The sequence below is a fragment of the Dama dama genome, chromosome Y, assembly GCF_033118175.1.
Source record: "Dama dama isolate Ldn47 chromosome Y, ASM3311817v1, whole genome shotgun sequence".
In the NCBI taxonomy this organism is placed as follows: domain Eukaryota; kingdom Metazoa; phylum Chordata; class Mammalia; order Artiodactyla; family Cervidae; genus Dama; species Dama dama.
Window position 1 is genome coordinate 7,465,405 of NC_083715.1, and position 19,422 is coordinate 7,484,826.

General features: G+C 46.3%; 1 pseudogene; it reads right to left on the reverse strand.

The window, feature by feature from the left end:
* Positions 1-10,729: 10,729 nt before the first annotated feature.
* Positions 10,730-12,271, reverse strand: LOC133053537 (solute carrier family 25 member 3-like; annotated as a pseudogene).
* Positions 12,272-19,422: the final 7,151 nt, after the last annotated feature.

A 19,422-nucleotide genomic window follows, 5' to 3' on the forward strand; every position in this document is an offset into this window, starting at 1 on the left:
GGCATTAAAAAGAACACATGTGAATCCATTCTAATGAGGTGGATGAAACTGGAGCCTATTATACAGAGTGAAATAAGTCAGAAAGAAAAACACCAGTACACTATACTAAGGCATATATATTGAATTTAGGAAGATGGAGATGATATCCCTATATGGGAGACAATAAAAGAGACACAGATTTACAGAACAGTCTTTTGGACTCTGTGGGAGACAGTGAGGGTGGGATGATCTGAGAGAATAGCATTGAAATATGTATATTATCATATGTGAAAGGGAGAGCCAGTCCATGTTCGATGCATAAGACAGGGTGTCCAAGACAGGTTCACTGGGCTGACCCAGAGGGATGGAATTGGGAAGAAGATGTGAGGGGAATCAGGATGGGGAATACATGTACTCCCATGGCTGATTCTTGTCAATATATGGCAAAAACCACCACAATATTGTTAAGTAAATACACACCAATTAAAATAAATAAAATAAAATAGAATAGAATCCTTGATAAAAAGGACCTAATCAGTATTGACATTTTGACGTCCAAAAACGCCCTGGTTTTCCTTCCTTTCTTACCTACTTCCTCCCCTCTCTTTCTTTTCTTTCTGATTATACAATTATTAAAGCTTGCTTTCCATTTATAGTTATGACAAATTCCTGGCTCTATTCCCCATGTTGTACAATGCATCCCTGAGCTCATCTTCCACCTAACTAACACTGCATGCCTCCCACTCCCCCAACTCTGTATAGCCCCGCCCTCTTCCCCTCCCCGCTGGTAACCAGTAGATGCATCTCTATATTTGTGCACCTCCATTTTTACCATATTCTCTACTTTGCAGAATGTTTACATTCTATAAGTGATATCATACAGTATTTGTCTATTTCTGTCTCAGGTATTTTACTCAACATTCTACCTTCCATGTTGCTGCACTTGTGAATATTCCATTCTTTTGATGTGCAGCTCCTTTGTTTGCCTTCTGAACAAATGGCATTGCCCCACACACACGACACAGCTTCCCAGCAAAGTGTCCATCTCTGCAATCACACATAGAAACTCTAAGTTCTCTTCCTCTTCTCCCATGGGAAGTATGTCTTTGAAGCTCACGCTGGAACCAGTTATGCCCCCTACTTTCTGGACACCTGGACCTACTGGTCCCATCTCCAACTACACAGAAGCCATCTCCCTCCCTCCTCACACACTAATGCATTCCCTGCCCTCTCTGTGCCACACTATCAGAGAACACAGAGACAAACATATTTTCACATCAGCTTGATTTTATTTTATTTTCGTTATTAGTGTATGCAGTTGCTATAATATTCAGCATCTGTACTTTTGGCCAGTACTCAGCGGCCATAACCCCAAACATTTCTGAGGTGTCTAGCCATGGCCCGAATTCACTGGCTGTCCACTGGTCCACCTGGAATGACAGGGGTCTCCATGGTCTCTTGGCCCGACTCTGGTTCATTCTGATTAACTGAAAATGCAGTGGTCTCCATGGCCTCTGGGAGCTCCTCTGGTTCATTCTGATTAGCTGGAATGGCATTGATCTCTATGGTCTCTGGGATCTTCTCAGGTTCCTTCTGGATAGCTGGAATGTCAGGGCTCTTCATGGTCTCTGGGACCGCCTCTGATTCCTTCTGATTCAGCTGTTCATTCGCCTTGGAACTCTGGCTACAGAGCTTTGAGCATCTGGATTTCTTAAGCTTTTTGTGGTGGGAGTTTTCAGAGAAGTTTTCTTGGGCAGCTTTGCGGGAATGGGATTATTCACCCTCACAGATACCCTGGACACCTAGTGAAAACAATACAGGGAGTTGAATGGCACTGGTATGGGGAAGAGTGTATAGACAGGTGGGAACGATGGCTTCAGGAAAAGGGGTATCAGCCGAGAAGGGTTATGTGTCAGGCAAGGACAAGGGAGGGTGTCTTCTGGGGTGGGGTTGATAGGCAAGAGGAGCTTGGCTGAGTTCAGTTCACCTTTACATTTTTTTCTTGACCTTGAAGGAAAGGAGGTCTTCATCTTCCCCTGGGTAACAGGAGGTGGGTGTTCCATAACTACTCTGGAGCCTTGTAGCTTCCCAGGCACCTCAGTCATTTGGATTATTCACAATGGTCTGCTCAGGGCACCTGAGCACCCATATACAAACACGTCTCCAGGAGCCTCATTCTCATGCTTTAGGAGGTCAGCAAGTCTCTTCCACAGCCAATGGTGGCCCTGGGTGAGCTTTGACATCACAAAGCTTCATTCTGACATGTCTAGCGGAGAATGGGGAGTAATTCAGATGATTTGCCGTGAGAAATGAGGCGTTTAAAATGCCCTCAAGAAGCCTCCAAACTCACCTGCCACCTTCACCTCTATGTCAACTCTGATGGATCACAAAGCAGTCACAGTGCATCTTCTCCAAACCTTGCCCGACAGCCACAATCCTCGGGCATTCATTCTGTACTCTCTCAGCTTTCACCATTTTCTAGCTTTTCATATCTTGCCTAAACTCCCTCCATGACAACTAGATTGTGTTTAAGTTTCTGTGGAAGTGAGAATCTTTGCTCGTTCATCCTGCAATATGGTCTTAATGCACATTGAAGCCCATTGACTTCTGGGTCAGCGACAGAAACCTTTCCATCCCGACTCCTTGTCTCACTGTTCCCGGAACTCGCCTCCATTTTCTGGTCTCCAGTCGGAAACACTTGTTTTCAGGCTGTGAGAATGCAGTGAATACACTTGTCCTTGCTCCACACGGAGCTGTCTCATTTCAAATCTAGGACTCAGGTTCACCTCACTAGGAGTATTACCCAGGCTTGGGCTTAAACAGGGTGATGGGGAAGGGGTAGAGAAATGCATGTTTCAGGTTGTGCTGGGGGATCCCATGCAGGAAATGCCCACCTGCGGCTGATTCGTATCCCCAGCAAGGGGTGGAGCTTGCCCAGAGCTGTGTGAGCCTTGTGTGCAAAGGTCTTCTCAACCCGTGCGCTCACAAATCTCTTTGCTCATCTTGTTTTCTTGCTGGAAGCTCCCTTGGAGCTCACCTCACAGCCAAAACCAATGTGGAATTCATTTCTATGAGCAGCTGCCACAAGCTTCCAGCTTCTTGGACGAAACACTGAGTCATCCTGTCCTGTACATCTAGTTCCCATGGTCTCTCATTGAGCTGCTGGTCTCAGGAGGAAAGAGGAATGGATTGTGTGCTCCACTTCAGTTCCCATTTTTCCAATTGACTCGTAGGGTCAACCAGTCTGTGGTGCACCCCTGTGGACATTTTGTTGGCTTAGTGTGTCTTCCTGGGTTTCCTGTGAAGTGTTCACATCCTGTTGTCCATTTGTTGCTTACTCACACACGGTCCATCACAGTGCTGAACATTTTAAGAGGTAGAAAAAACACGCCGTAAAGAAACCCAAAAGATGACTCTTAGAATTTTTAGAAGATTTTAAAACCTGACAGAAAAATGGGCAAGAGGCCTGAGCCAATGCTTTAAAAGAAAGATGTATCACTGGCCTTTAAATTTATGAAGACATGTTTAAAGACATGAGCAGCCAGTTCACAAGAAGAGTATGGAACTAGACCCAACCACATTAAAAACATACTAAATCTGACGAAGGTAAGAAAAATCATACTAAATTCCCTTGAGAACTGAAATGCAAGCAGTAGTGGAATAGATTTGAGTAATTGCAGACAGAGATATTAGGATACTTGGAATAAATATATTTTGTGTGTTCCAAAAATAAGGAGAGTCACAGAAATCATAAAATAGTCCCCTTTTGATCTTACAGATATGAAAACATAGTGTCAGATGAAGCCAATTTTAACGGTTTCCTGATGGCTTAGATAGTGGGAAAAAAAAAAAAAAAGAAAAGAAAAGAAAAACAACCTGCAACATAGGAGACCAGGAATCAATCCCTGGGTTGGGAAGATCCCGTGGAGACGGGAATGGCAGCCTGCTCCAGTATGCTTGCCTGGAGAATCCCCATGGACAGAGGAGCCTGGTGGGCTACAGTCCATGGGGTCACATAGAGTTGGACAAGGCTGAACAACGAAGCACAGCACAGCACAGCACATTGAATGTTTGTGAAAGAAATTCAGGTACGGAGGAAAGAGGGAGAAAGGGAAACACGGGAAATGAATGGAAGGAAAGAAAATCTCCGTTGCTGGTAAGAACAGAGTAACGAGAGATGTCCCCCAGCAGGACAGCACCACACATGTCCATCTGAGCACTCTCAGCTGGTTTGAAACAACCATCTCCAACTTTGGTCCCACTCCTTCAACCAAACCCATGTGCAGGGTTTACCACTAACAGGCTAATAGTCATCGTGCTTTCTCCTCATTCAAATCCTGATTCACCCAGAAGTGAAAAAGACATGTGTGCCCTAATGTTCATCACAGCACTGTTTACAGTAACCAGGGATGGAAGCAACCTAGATGTCCATCATTAGACAAATGGGTAAGAAAGCTGTGGTACATATACACAATGGAATATTGCTGAGCCATTAAAAAGAACACATGGGAATCCATTCTAATGAGGTGGATGAAACTGGACCCTATTATACAGAGTGAAATAAGTCAGAAAGAAAAACACCAGTACACTATACTAAGGCATATATATTGAATTTATGAAGATGGAGATGATAACCCTATATGGGAGACAGCAAAAGAGACACTGATTTACAGAACAGTTTTTTGGACTCTGTGGGAGACGGCGAGGGTTGGATGATCTGAGAGAAGCGCATTGAAACATGTATATTATCATATGTGAGATGGCTAGCCAGTCCATGTTCGATGCATAAGAGAGGCTGGTGAACTGGGCTGACTCAGAGGGATGCGATGCAGAGGGAGATGGGAGGGGGGCTCAAGATGGGCAACAGATGTGCACCCATGTCTGATTCAGGTCAATTTATGGCAAAATACACCACAATATTGTGAATAATTCCCCCACAATTAAAATAAAATAAAATAAAAATACATTCCTTTGCCAAAAAATTCCTAAACTGTATTTGATTTTTGACCTCCAAAACGCCATTTTTTTCCTTCCTTTCTTACCTCCGTCCTCCCCCCTCTCTCTTTCCTTTTCTTTCTGATTATACAACTGTTAAAGCTTGCTTTCCATTTATAGTTATGACAAAGTCCTGGCTCTATTCCCCATGTTGTACAATGCATCCCTGAGCTCAACTTCCACCTAACTATCACTGCGTGTCTCCCACTCCCCCACCTCTGTATTGCCCCGCCGTCTTCACATCCTGGCTGGTAACCAGTAGATGCTTCTCTATATATGTGCACCTCAATTTTTATCATGTTCTCTACTTTGCAGTATGTTTACATTCTATAAGTGATATCATACAGTATTTGTCTATCTCTGTCTGAGTTATTTTACTCAATATTCTACCTTCCATGTTGCTGCAAATGGCAATATTCCATTCTTTTGATGGGGCAGCTCCTCTGTATGCCTCCTGAACAAATGGCACTGCCCTCACAAACTCAACACAGCTCCCCAGCTAAGTGTCCATCTCTGCACTCACACAGAGAAACTCCATGTCTTCTTCCTCTTCTGCCATGGAAAGTGTGTCTTTGAAGCTCAGTCTGGAACCAGTTTTTCCCCCTACTTTCTGGCAACCTGGACCTCCTGGTCCCATCTGCAACTCCACAGAAGCCATCTCCCTCCCTCCTCACACACAAATCCCTTCCCCGCCCTCTCTGCCCCCACTATCAGAGAACTCAGAGACATACGTATTTTCACATCAGCTTGATTTTATTTTATTTTCGTTATTAGTGTATGTAGTTGCTATAATATTCAGCATCTGTACTTTTGGCAAATACTCAGCGGCCATATCCCCAAAACATTTCTGAGGTGTCTAGCCACGGGCCAAATTCACTGGCTGTCCACTGGTCCAGCTGGAATGGCAGGGGTCTCCATGGCCTCTGGGTCCTCCTCTGGTTCGTTCTGAGTAGCTGGAATGACAGGGGTCTCCATGGTCTCTGGGACCGCCTCTGGTTCATTCTGATTAACTGAAAATGCAGTGGTCTCCATGGTCTCTGGGAGCTCCTCTGGTTCATTCTGATTAGCTGGAATGGCAGGGATCTCCATGGTCTCTGGGACCTCCTCAGGTTCCTTCTGATTAGCTGGAATGGCAGGGGTCTCCATGGTCTCTGGGACCTCCACTGGTTCCTTCTGATTCAGCTGTTCATTGGCCTTGGAACTGTGGCTACAGAGCTTTGAGCATCTGGTTTTCTTAAGCTTTTTTGTGGTGGGAGTTTTCAGAGAAGTGTTCTTGGGCAGCTTTGCGGGAATGGGATTATTCACCCTCACAGATACCCTGGACACCTAGTGAAAACAATGCAGGGAGTTGAATGGCACTGGTATGGGGAAGAGTGTATAGACAGGTGGGGACGATGGCTTCAGGAAAAGGGGTATCTGCCGAGAAGGGTTATGTGTCAGGCAAGGACAAGGGAGGGTGTCTTCTGGGGTGGGGTTGATAGGCAAGAGGAGCTTGCTTGGGTTCAGTTCACCTTTACATTTTTTTTCTTGACCTTAAAGGAAAGGAGATCTTCATCATCTCCTGGATAACAGGAGTAGGGTGTTCTATAAATACTCTGGAGTATTTGTGGCTTCCCAGTCACCTCAGTCATTTGGAGGACTCACAGTGGTCTGCTCAGAGCCCCTGAGCACCGCTATATATACCCATCCCCATGGAGCCTCACCCTCATGCTTTAGGAGGTAGCAAGTCTCTTTCCCAACCATTGGTGGCCCAGGGTGAACTTTGACATCACAAACCCCATTGTGACATGTCTAGCGGAGGATGGGGAGTAATTCAGATGATTTCCCATGAGTAATGAGGCATTAGTAATGCCCTCAAGAAGCCTCTAAACTCACCTGCAACCCTCACCTCTATGTCAACTGTGATGGGTCACACAGCAGGCACAGTGCATCTCCTCCAAACCTTTCCCCACAGCCACACTCCTCGGGCATTCATTCTGTACTCTCTCAGCTTTCACCATTATCTAGCTTTTCATATCTTGCCTAAACTCCCTCCATGACAACTAGGTTGTGTTTAAGTGTCTGTGGAAGCGAGAATCATTGCTTAATCGTCCTGCAATATGGTCTTAATGCACCTTGAAGCCCATTGAATTCTGGGTCAGCCACAGAAACCTTTCCATCCCGCCTCCTTTTGTCAGTGTTCCCGGAGCCCACCTCCATTTTCTGGTCTCCAATCAGAAACCCTTTCTTCAGGCTGTGAGAATGCACTCAATACACTTGCCCTTGCTCCACACGGAGCTGTCTCGTTTCAAGTCTAGGACTTAGGGTCACCTCACTAGTAGTACTACCCAGGCTTGGGGTAAACAGGGTGATGGGAAGGTGCAGACAAAGGCATGTTTCAGGTTGTGCTGGGGTATCCCATGCAGGAAATGCCCACCTGCGGCTGATTAGTATTCCCAGCAATGGGTGGAGCTGACCCAGGGCTGTGTGAGCCTTTTGTGCAAAGGTCTCCTCAACACATGCCTTCACAAATCTCTTTTCTCATTTTGTTTTCTTGCTGGAAGCTCCCTTGGAGCTTAGCTCACAGCCAAAATCAAGGTGGAATTCATTTCCATGAGCAGCTGCCACAAGCTTCCATCTTCTTGGACGAAACACTTAGTCTTCCTGTCCTGTGCACCTAGTTCCCATGGTCTCTCATTGAGCTGGTTCGCTCTGGAGGAGAGGGGAATGGATTGTGTGCTCCACCTCAGTCCTCGTTTTTCCAATTGACTCGTAGGGTCAACCAGCCTGAGGAGCACCCCTGGGGACAGTTTTTTGTCTTTGTGTTTCTTCTTTGGTTTCCTGTGAAATGTTGAAAACCTGGTGTCCACTTGTTGCTTGCTCACCCAGGGTCCATCACACTGCTGAACATTTTTAGAGGTAGAAAAAGCATGCCATAAGCAAACACAAAAGATAACTGTTAGAGTTTTTAGAAGATCTTAACACCTGAAAGAAAAATGGGCAAGAGGCACGAGCCAACACTTTAAAAGAAAGATGTATCACTGGCCTTTAAGTTTATGAAGACATGTTTAAAGACATGAGCAGCCAATTCACAAGAAGATTATGGAACTAACCCAGAACCACGTTAAGAACATGTTAAAGCTCACAAAGGTAAGAAAAATCATTCTAAACTTCCCTTGAGATTTGAAACGCAGACAGAAGTGGTTTAGATTTGAGTAATTGCAGACAGAGACATTAAAATACTTGGCATAACTGTGTTTTGTGTGTTCTAAAAGGAGAGACATTTAAATCATAAAATAAACCCCATTTGATTTTAAAGATATGAAAAACATAATGTCAGATGAAGCCTATTTTAAGGGTTTCCTGATGGCTCAGACAGTAAAAAAACAAATACCCACCTGCATCATGGGAGACCAGGATTCAATCCCTAGGTTGGGAAGATCCCCTGGAGGGGGGAATGGCAGCCTGCTCCAGTATGCTTGCCTGGAGAATCCCCATGGACAGAGGAGCCTGGTGGGCTACAGTCCCTGGGGTCAAAAAGAGTTGAATACTGCTGAGCAACGAAGCACATCACAGCACAGCACATTGAATGTTTGTGAAAGAAATTCAGGTAGGGAGGAAAGAGGGAGAAAGTGAAACAAGGGAAATGAAAGGAAGGAAAGAAAATCCTCCGTTGCTGGTGAGAACAGAGCAACCAGAGATGTCCCCCTGCAGGACAGCACCCCACATGTCCATCTGAGCACTCTCAGCCAGTTTGAAACAACCATCTTCAACTTTGGTCCCAATCCTTCAACCAAACTCTTGTGCAGGGTTTACCACTGACAGGCTAATAGTCATCGTGGTTTCTCCTATTCATATTGTGATTCACCCAGACTTGAAAAGACACGTGTGCCCCAATGTTCATCACAGCACTGTTTACAATAACCAGGGCATGGAAGCAACCTAGATGTCCATCAGCAGACAAATGGGTAAGAAAGCTGTGGTACATAGACACAATGGAATATTGCTCAGCCATTAAAAAGATCCCATTTGAATCCATTCTAATCAGGTGGATGAAACTGGAGCCTGTTATACAGAGCGAAGTAAGTCAGGAAGAAAAACACCAATACACTGTACTAAGGCATATATATTGAATTTAGGAAGATCGAGATGATAACCCTATATGGGAGACAGCAAAAGAGACACAGATTTATAGAATAGTCTTTTGGACTCTGTGGGAGACGGCGAGGGTGGGATGATCTGAGAAAATAACATTGAAATATGTATATTATCATATGTAAAAGGGATAGCCAGTCCATGTTCCATGCATAAGACAGGGTGCTCACTGCTGGTGCACCTGGCTGACCCAGAAAGATGTTTTGGGGAGGGATGTGGTAGGGGAAATCAGGATGGGGAACACATGTACACCCATGGCTGATTCATGACAATGTATGGCCAAATCCACCACAATATTGTAAAGTAATTATTATGTCCGATGTCCGAATCCCTGAGTGGTAAGAGAGAATGCCTTCAAGACAATGCAACTCGCAGGAAGGGATGTTTATTGCTGACTCGAGCCAGGACTCTCCGCCCGCAACCAACACAGTGGTGTGAGTCAGAGAGCCCCGAGCCCAAGTGGTTACAGAAATTTATAGAGTGAGAAGCGGATTGGTTACACATTTGCAAAGCAACTTCATGGGTCACTACTTTCGCGCGCACGGGTCTTTCCTGGGGGTTTCCACCCCATTCCTAATTTCCTAATTGACAAACATCGGTCAGTGTTAAGTGAAAGCTAATTCGTCCTAATTGGCAAACAGTGGCCAGTATTAAGTGAAAGCTACCTGATAATCTTATCAGGTAGGACGGCCTACTCCTAATCTAAGCTGTGTTACTTCTGCTCACCTCACATTCCCCCCTGTCTGTTGCTCAAGTAAAGGAATCTTCCTTTTTTCCATCTTGGGCCGCTGACACTATAAGTGGACCCAGGAGGGTGGATTCATGAGGTCTCGTTGAGCAGCTCATGAGTCTTCCCGTCACTGATCAGCAGGAGAATTAGGAGACCTCCTGGCGGGCGAGTTTCAGTACAGGTGAGGACTCCTCTTTCATTTCCTGTTCTTCCGATGTGGCTTGCTGCATGTGATTGCAGTGAACCCAGGGCCCAACCCCGTAGGAGTGGTACGGAGAAAAACACAAGGGCCTTTCCGTCTAGGTTTTAAGGGCAGCTTATAAGGGGTGATACGTGCCTGAAAGAGTGCGAAGGGAAGGAGGCTCACCCAGTCCCCGCCAGTCTCTATTGCCAACTTTGTCAAAGTTTCTTTTAGGGACTGATTCATTCTCTCAACCTGTCCTGAGCTCTGGGGATTATATTCACAATGTAACTTCCATTTTGTCCCCAGAGCTTGGGCCAACCCTTGTACAATCTGGCTCACAAAGGCAGGTTCGTTATCAGAGCCCATAGTCACCGGCAGCCCGTACCTAAGCATTATCTCCTCTAAGATCTTTTTAGCAACCACTATTGCTGTCTCTCCTTTAGCGGGGAAGGCTTCCACCCACCCTGAGAAGGTATCTGCCAGAATCAACATATAGCGATACCCGAACTTGCCTGGCCTTACCTCAGTGAAATCTATCTCCCAGTGTTGCCCTGGCTTTTCCTCTCGGTACCTTGTTCCCGTGTGCTGCTTTTTCCCTGTCCTCATCAGTTGGCACACTTTGCAAGTCTGGATTATCTCTCGTCCAGTTTTATTTTCCTCAAACACTGATCAACATGCAGATTCAGTCCATAATTGCTTTCATTTATCTACTGAGTGTACCCAAGCTTCTTCTTCAGAGACTCTGGCATCTCAGGGGGAGGAGGGTGAGGGAGCCTGAAGTAGACCTTCACAGAGTGCAGTCAGAGTGCCGATCATGATGATGCAGATAAAGAGTCCCTTCCATACACCTCTAAATCCAAGTCTCTTGAGGACCTGAGAGGCATTGCTACCCTCCTCTTTATGCAACACAGACACCACGGAATCAGCAACAGTACCTTCAAAGAAGGCAAACTTCGTCATGGTGTATGGTATCTGTCTCATCCAAAGAGGAGCAACCCCCTTGTAGAACGCCTTTAAGCCTTCTTCCTTATACATTTTGGGAGCTGCATCCCTCAGAGTGTTAGCATAACCTGGTTGGGTTTGAATTCGAACCTTAGCAGCTTCCATAGGAGCCAGAGAATGTTAGCAAAGAATTCAGCATTGGCAGAGGCAGCCAAATACAGTGATGTGCGCCACAGATAAGCATTCTCCTCTCCAAGCATGTACTTCATAAAAGCCAAACTTGCAGAGCCCCTGCAGGGAGTAGCCAATGAGGGTCGGGGCCCATCCTTTGGCCAAACCACGGAAACCATTCTCTTTGAGTGTAACTGAAAATCCATTAAGAATGCCCTTGTACTTCTGTAGGTCCACCTGCATACGGCATTTCACTAAATCCAGAGGAACAACAGCAGTGTGTGTCAGACCACAACTTAAGGCCCCACCAAAGCCACACAGTGCATAAAACTTCATGGAGCCATATTCACAACTGTACTCTTCTACCACGGTGGCTCCCACTTTCCTTTGCCCATCTTTTACATAGCTGCTCCCATTGGTGAACCATCATGGAGCTACAAACAGCTGGAATGGCTTATTTTGGGTTAGGTAGGGCAAGGGCTGGGGCTTCTAGTAGGGCCCGTCTGAGTGTCTGGAAAACCTGTTTCATTGTCTCAGTCCAAGTCCAGCTTGGGGTTTCTTTACTTCCCTCATACAAGGGCGGGGCCTTCTCAGCAAACCCCATGGTCCACAGTCTGCAATATGCAACAGTCCCCAGAAACTCTCTCACCTGGCGGGGGGTCTTGGGCCTTCATGGCCTGGGTTAGCCACCTTTGCCCCTGCCTGATCTTATACTCCAAACAGGTGACCTCTTGCCGGGGTATTAGCAGAAGGACCTCTGGGTGGCAAGCCAGATATTCATAGAGGTCCTCACTCAGAGCCTCTTGAACCTCTTTGGGATTACCGGTTGGCCTTCCCCCTCAGTTCACTCAAAGGCAAATATCTCCTGGCTCTGGGACGCCAGGGGTAGGCTGAAAAAAATCATCTTTCAAGTCCAACACAGTGTACCAAGTGTACTCACGCAGCAAACTGCTCAGGAGGGTATACAGGTTAGATGTCACTCACTGTTTGTTGACTTCTCACAGGTAATCTGTCCCCCCTGGCTTCTTTACCAGCAGTAAGGGGGTGTTCCAAGGGTATTGACACTGCTTGAGAATTCCGGCATTCATGAGACGTCGAATGTGGGGAGTGATCCTCCACCGAGCTTCCTGGCTCATGGGGTACTATCTCACCCTCACAGGAGTTGCCTAGGCCTTTAGCTTGATGATGACTGGATGTCTGTTTGGCCAGTCCCATCCCTGCCGTTTCAACCCAGGCCAACGGGTATTTATTCATCCCTTAAGGCTAGGGATAAGACATGTATTGGCTGTCCAAGTCCATCCATGACTGTCATTCTCCCAGCTCTGTAGGCTTAACTGAATAAAACCCAATGGCTTCTCTTTTCTTCCACAGAATCTTAGCATAATCAGTACTGCTATGACACAGGAATGGGATCTCATTTCTCCCCATTTCCTGCTTTAACCACTCTCTCCCCAAGAGTTCTCACCTGCTTAAGCCCCTCTATAGAAGGGACAGATGTTTTCACAATATCATCAATAGCCCACCACTGATCAGCAAGGTAAAACACCACAGCTCAGGTGCAAAAGAGCAAGAACTTTCTGGGTCTGATCTCCACCATAGAGAGGTACAAAGTCTACATTTGCCAGGCTAATAGGCAGCAGAATTTTCCAGTTCCTCATGACTGTGATTATCCAACATATACCCAGGACTCGGGGAGGGGTGTCGAGTCTTGACTCCCCTAGTCACTCTCTTCCCCCGCATATAGAACTCGAGTTCCAGGGGAGATTCTCTCTCTGGGTCATACCTCTCCTCAGGTCCATCTTAGGGCACTCGTTTTTCCAGTGCCCCTGTTCTTTGCAGTAGGAGCACTGATCTTTCTTTAGGGCCTGCTTTTTTTATTTCTGTTTTTCTCCCATAATCTGGGCTAGCTCCCTCTGGTTCTTCTGGTTTTCCCTCGTTCTATATTCTCTATCTTCCTTCCTGATCTTCTCAGCTAATTCCCTTTCCTCCCGTCAAATTCGTTCTTCCCTTTCTTCTGGGGTCTCCCTATTATTAAATACCTTTTCAGCTGCTTTCAATAAATCCTGTATCGTCTGTTCTCCCAATCTCTCTATCTTTTGTAATTTCTTCCTAATATCTGGGGCTGCCTGATTTACAAACGCTAACAGAACTGCAGCGTGTGACTCCTCAGCCTGGGGATCCATAGGTATCTATTGCCTGAAAGCTTCCATTAGCCTCTCTAGGAAGTCTTCCGGGCTCTCAGTGGGCTCTTGCCTTACTAAATTTACCTTTGCCAAATTTGTCGGCTTTCTTGCTGGGGCCCACAGGCCAGCCATGAAAGTCTGGCGGTACACTCGGAGACGCTCCTTACCTTCCGCTCGCTCAAAATCCCAGTTAGGCCGCAACAGAGGAAACCCCTCGTCCATGAGATGAGGCTGGGCTGTTGGCCTCCCGTTGGCCCCTGGGATCCGTTTCCATGCTTCTGCCAGAATTCGCCCCTGCAACAGCTGCTGACAATCGTAGTGAAGGGAGAGTTTCACCTGGTTGGGCTCTAGTTATTGAGGCTCACTTATTGTAAGGCCTTCAGGGTCCGCCAGAGCCCTGGATAACTCATCAATAACTACAGCCCTGGCCGGGACTCATCAATTGCCCACACAACTGCTCACCTGTTCACTGAAACTCCTGAAAAGAGTGGGAATTGAACCAGAGACAAAGCCAGCACACACACAAACACGGACAAACACCGAGAGTCAAAGACAAACACGGACTGACAAATGTCGGCCGACAACACAGCATTGGGTTTTTGGGCCCCCTGACCAGACTCGGGATCAGGAGAGGAACTTTCCTTCCCACAGAGCCGGCTGCCTTCCAGCACGCTCGCTGGCCTCGGCCTTTAGCTGGCTGGAGAAAGCTTTCTCCTGTGCCAGATACCTTCCTGCTTTACAGCAGGGCCCCGGAATTACTCTGGTCTTCCTGTGCCAGATACCTTCCTGCTTTACAGAAGGGCCCCAGAATTACTCTGCACTTCCTGTCCTGCCTGAGACAATGCCAGCACACACACAAACACAGAGAGCCAAAGACAAACACATGGACAGCTGACAACACAGCACTGGGTTTTTGGGCCCCCTGAGTTTTCCTGAGCGCCGGTGCTATTACCTATCCTTCCCCTCTGTCCTGGAAATGTTCTCTTCCCCCGATAAAGGGATCCTGGACGAGCCCCCAAATGTTATGCCCGATGTCTGAATCCCCGAGCGGGAAGAGAGAAGGCCTCCAAGACAATGCAACTCGCAGGAAGGGAAGTTTATTACTGACTCGAGCAAGGACTCTCCGCCTGTAACCAAAGCAGTGGCGCGAGTCAGAGAGCCCCGAGCCCAAGCTGTTACACAAATTTATAGGGTGAGAAACGGATTGGTTACACATTTGCAAAGCAATTTCATTGGTCAATACTTTCGCATGCACGGGACTTTCCTGGGTGTTTCCGTCCAGTTCCTAATTTCCTAATTGGCAAACATCAGTCAGTGTTAAGTGAAAGCTAATTGGTCTTAATTGGCAAACAGTGGTCAGTGTTAAGCGGAAGCTACCTGATAATCTAACCAAGTAGGAAGGCCTACACCTAATCTAAGCTGTGTTACTTCTGCTCGTCTCACAGTAATTACCCACCAATTAAAATAAATAAAATAAAATAAAATAAAATAAAATAAAATACATTCCTTTGCCAAAAAGGGCCTAATCAGTATTGGCTTTTCGACCTCCAAAAACGCCATTCTTTCCTTTCTTCCCTCCTTCCTCCCCCCTGTTTCTTTCCTTTTCTTTCTGATTATACAACTGTTAAAGCTTGCTTTCCATGTATACTTATGACAAAGTCCTGGCTTTATTCCCCATGTTCTACAATGCATCCCTGAGCACAACTTCCACCTAAGTAACACTGTGTGGCTCCTACACCCCCACTTCTGTATTTCCCCTCCCTCTTCCCCTCCCCGCCTCTAACCAGTAGATGCTTCTCTATATCTGTGTGCCTCCATTTTTATCATATTCTCTACTTTGCGGTATGTTTAGATTCTATAAGTGATATCATACAGTATTTGTCTATCTCTGTCTGAGTCTTTTTACTCAATATTCCACCTGCCATGTTGCTGCAAATGTCACTATTCCATTATTTTGATGGGGCAGCTCCTTTGTATGCCTTTTGAACAAATGGCACTGCCTCACCACACACGACACAGCTCCCAAGCTAAGTGTCCATCTCTGCACTCACACAGAGAAACTCCAAGTCCTCTTCCTCTTCTCCCATGGGAAGTGTGTCTTTGAAGCTCAGTCTAGAACCAGTTCTTCCCCCTACTTTCTGGCAATCTGGACCTTCTGGTCCCATCTGCAACTCCACAGAAGCTATCTCCCTCTGTCCTCACACACTTATCCCTTCCCTGCCCTCTCTGACCCCAATATCAGAGAACTCAGAGACAAACTTAATCTAACATCAGGTTTATTTTATTTTATTTTCGTTATTAATGTATGCAGTTGCTATAATATTCAGCATCTGTACTGTTGGCCAGTACTCAGCAGCTAGACCCCAGAGCATTTCTGACGTCTCTAGCCTTGCCTCAAAATCACTTGCTGTCCACTGGTCCAGCTAGAATGGCAGGGATCTCCATGGACTCTGGGACCAACTATGGTTAATTCACATTAGCTGGAAACGCAGGGATCTCCATGGTCTCTGGACGTCCTCTGGTTCGTTCTGATTAACTGGAATGGCAGGGGTCTCCATGGTGTCTGGGAATTCCTCTGGTTCGTTCTGATTAGCTGGAATGGCAGGGATTTCCATGGTCTCTGGGACCTCCTCTGGTTCATTCACATTAGCTGGAAATGCAGTGTTCTCCATGGTCTCTGGGACCTCCTCATTCATTCTGATTAACTGGAATGATAGGAGTCTCCATGGTGTCTGGGATCTCCCCAGGTTCCTTCAGATTAGCTGGAATGGCAGGGGTCTCCATGGTCTCTGGGACCTCCTCTGATTCATTCCGATTACCTGGAATGGCAGGGGTCTCCATGGTGACTGGACTTCCTCTGGTTCCTTCTGAATACCTGGAATGACAGGGGTGTCCATGGTGTCTGGGACCTCCTCTGGTTCGTTCAGATTAGCTGGAATGGCAGGGGTTTCCATTGTCTCTCGGACCTCCTCTGGTTCATTCTGATTAGCTGGCAATGCAGGGGTCTCCATAGTCTCTGAGACTTCCTCTGATGCATTCTGATTAGCTGGAATGGCTGGGGATTCCATGGTGTCTGGGACCTCCTTTGGTTCATTCTGATTACATGGAATGGAAGCGATCTCCATGGTCTCTGGCACCTACTTTGATTCCTCAGATTCAGCTGTTCATTCGCCTTGGAACTCTAGCTACAGAGCTTTGAGCATCTGATTTTCTTAAGCTTTTGTGTGGTGGGAGTTTTCAGAGAAGTTGTCTTGGGCAACTTTGAAGGAATGGGATTATTCACCCTCACGGTTACCCTGGCCACCCAGAGAAAACAGGACAGGGAGCAAAATGGCACTGGTTTAGGGAAGAGTGTGAAGACAGGTGGGAACGATGGCTTCAGGAGAAGGGGTGTGGGGACAGAAGGGTTATGTGCCACGCAAGGACAAGGGCGGGTGTCTTCTGGGCTGGGGTCGATGGACAAGATTAGTTTGGCAGTGCTCAGTTCACCTTCACATTTTTTTCTGGACCTCAGTTGATAGGAGGGCTTCATCTTCTCTTGGGTAACAGGAGGTGGGTGTTTCATAACTACTCTGGAACCTTGTAGCTTTCCAGTCACCTCAGTCATGTGGAGGACACACAGTGGTATGCTCAGAGCCCCTGAACACCCCTATATATACCTGTCCACATGGAGCTTCACCCTCACGATTTATGAGGTCAGCAAGTCTCTTCCTCAGCCAATGCTGGCACTGGGTGAGCTTTGACATCACTAAGCCCCATCCTGACATGTCTAGCGGAGGATAGGGAGCAACTCAGATGATTTGCTTGGAGAAATGAGGCATTTGTAATGCCCTCAAGAGGCCTCCAAACTCACCTTCCACCGTCATCTCTATGTCAACTCTGATGGGTCACACAGCAGGCAGAGTGCATCTCCTCCAATTCCTTGCCCCACAGCCACACTCCTCGGGCATTCACTCTGTTGTCTCTCAGCTTTCAACATTATCCAGCTTTGCATATCTTGGCTAAACTCCCTCCATGACATCTAGGTTGTGTTTAACTGTGTGTGGAAGCGAGAATCATTGCTCTTTCGTCCTGCAATGTTGTCTTAATGCACCTTGAAGCCCATTGAATTCTGGGTCAGCCTACAGAAACCTTTCCATCCCGCCTCTGTGTCTCAGTGTTCCCGGGGCCTCTCCTGCATTTTCTGGTCTCCAGTCAGAAACCCTTGTCTTCAGGATGTGAGAATTCAGTGAATACCCTTGCCCTTGCTACACACGGAGCTGTCTCATTTCAAGTCTAGGACTCAGGGTCACCTCACTCGGAGTACTACCCAGGCTTGGGTTTGAAAAGGGTGATGGGGATGGGGCAGTGAAATGCATGTTATAGGTTGTGCTGGGGATCCCATGTAGGAAATGCCCACCTGCGGCTGATTCATATTCCCAGCAAGGGGTGGAGCTTGCCCAGAGCTGTGTGAGACTTGTGTGCAAAGGTCTTCTCAACAAGTGCCCTCACAAATCTCTTTTCTCATCTTGCTTTCTTTTTGGAAGCTACACTTGAAGCTTACCTCACAGCCAAACCCAAGGTGGAATTCATTTCCATGAGCAGCTGCCACAAGCTTCCAGCTCTTGGACGAAACACTGAGTCATCCTGTCCTGTGCATCTAGTTTCCATGGTCTCTCATTGAGCTGGTTGGCTCTGGAGGAAAGGGGAATGGATTGTGTGCTCCACCTCAGTCCTCATTTTTCCAATTGACTCATAGGGTCAACCAGCCTGTGGTGCACCGCTGGAGACAGTTTGTTGGCTTAGTGTGTCTTACTGGGTTTCCTGTGAAGTGTTCAGTTCCTGTTGTCCATTTGTTGCTTACTCACCCATGGTCCATCACACTGCTGAATATTTTAAGAGGTTGAAAAAAACATGACGGAAACAAACCCAAAAGATGACTCTTAGACTTTTTAGAAGATCTTAAAAAATTATAGAAGAATGAGCAAGAGGCACGAGCCAACACTTTAAAAGAAAGATATATCACTGGCCTTTAAATTTATGAAGACATGTTTAAAGACATGAGCAACGAATTCACAAGAAGATTATGGAACTAGCCCAAGCCATGTTAAGAACATATTAAATCTAACAAAGATAAGAATAATCATACTAACATTCCCTTGAGAACTGAAACGTAGGCAATAGTGGCATAGATTTTAGTAATTGCAGACAGAGACATTAGGATACTTGGAATAAATACGTTTTTTGTGTTCCACACATAAGGAGAGTCATGGAAATCATAAAAGAGACCCCATTTGATCTTACGGATATAAAAAACATAGTGTCAGATTGAGCCCATTTTAAGGGTTTCCTGATGTCTTAGATAGTGGAAAAAAAAAAAAAAAAAAAAAAAAAAAACCACCTGCAACAAGGGAGACCAAGATTCAATCCCTGGGTTGGGAAGATCCCCTGGAGGGGGGAATGGCAGCCTGCTCCAGTATGCTTGTCTGGAGAATCCTCATGGACGAGGAGCCTGGTGGGCTACAGTCCATGGGGTCACAAAGAATTGGACAGGCCTGAAATGCGAAGCACAGCATAGCAAAGCACATTGAATGTTTGTGAAAGAAATTTAGGTAAGGAGGAAAGAGGGAGAAAGGGAAACAAGGGAAATGAAAGGAAGGAAAGAAAATCCTCCTTTGCTAGTGAGAACAGAGAAACCAGAGATGTCCCCCAGCAGGACAGCACCACATATGTCCATCTGAGCACTCTCAGCTGGCTTGAAACAACCATCTCCAACTATGGTCCCACTCCTTCAATCAAACTCATGTGCAGGGTTTACCACTAACAGGCTAATTGTCATTATGCTTTCTCTTCATTCAAATCCTGATTCACCCAGAAGTGAAAAAGACACATGTGCCACAATGTTCATCACAGAACTTTATACAATAACCAGAGCATGGAAGCAACCTAGATGTTCATCAGCAGACAAATGGGTAAGAAAGCAGTGGTACATAGATACAGTGGAATGTTGCTCAGCCATTAAGAAGAGTACATGTGAATCCACTCTAATGAGGTGGATGAAAATGGAGCCTGCTATACAGAGTGAAGTAAGTCAGAAAGAAAAACACCAATACACTATACTAAGG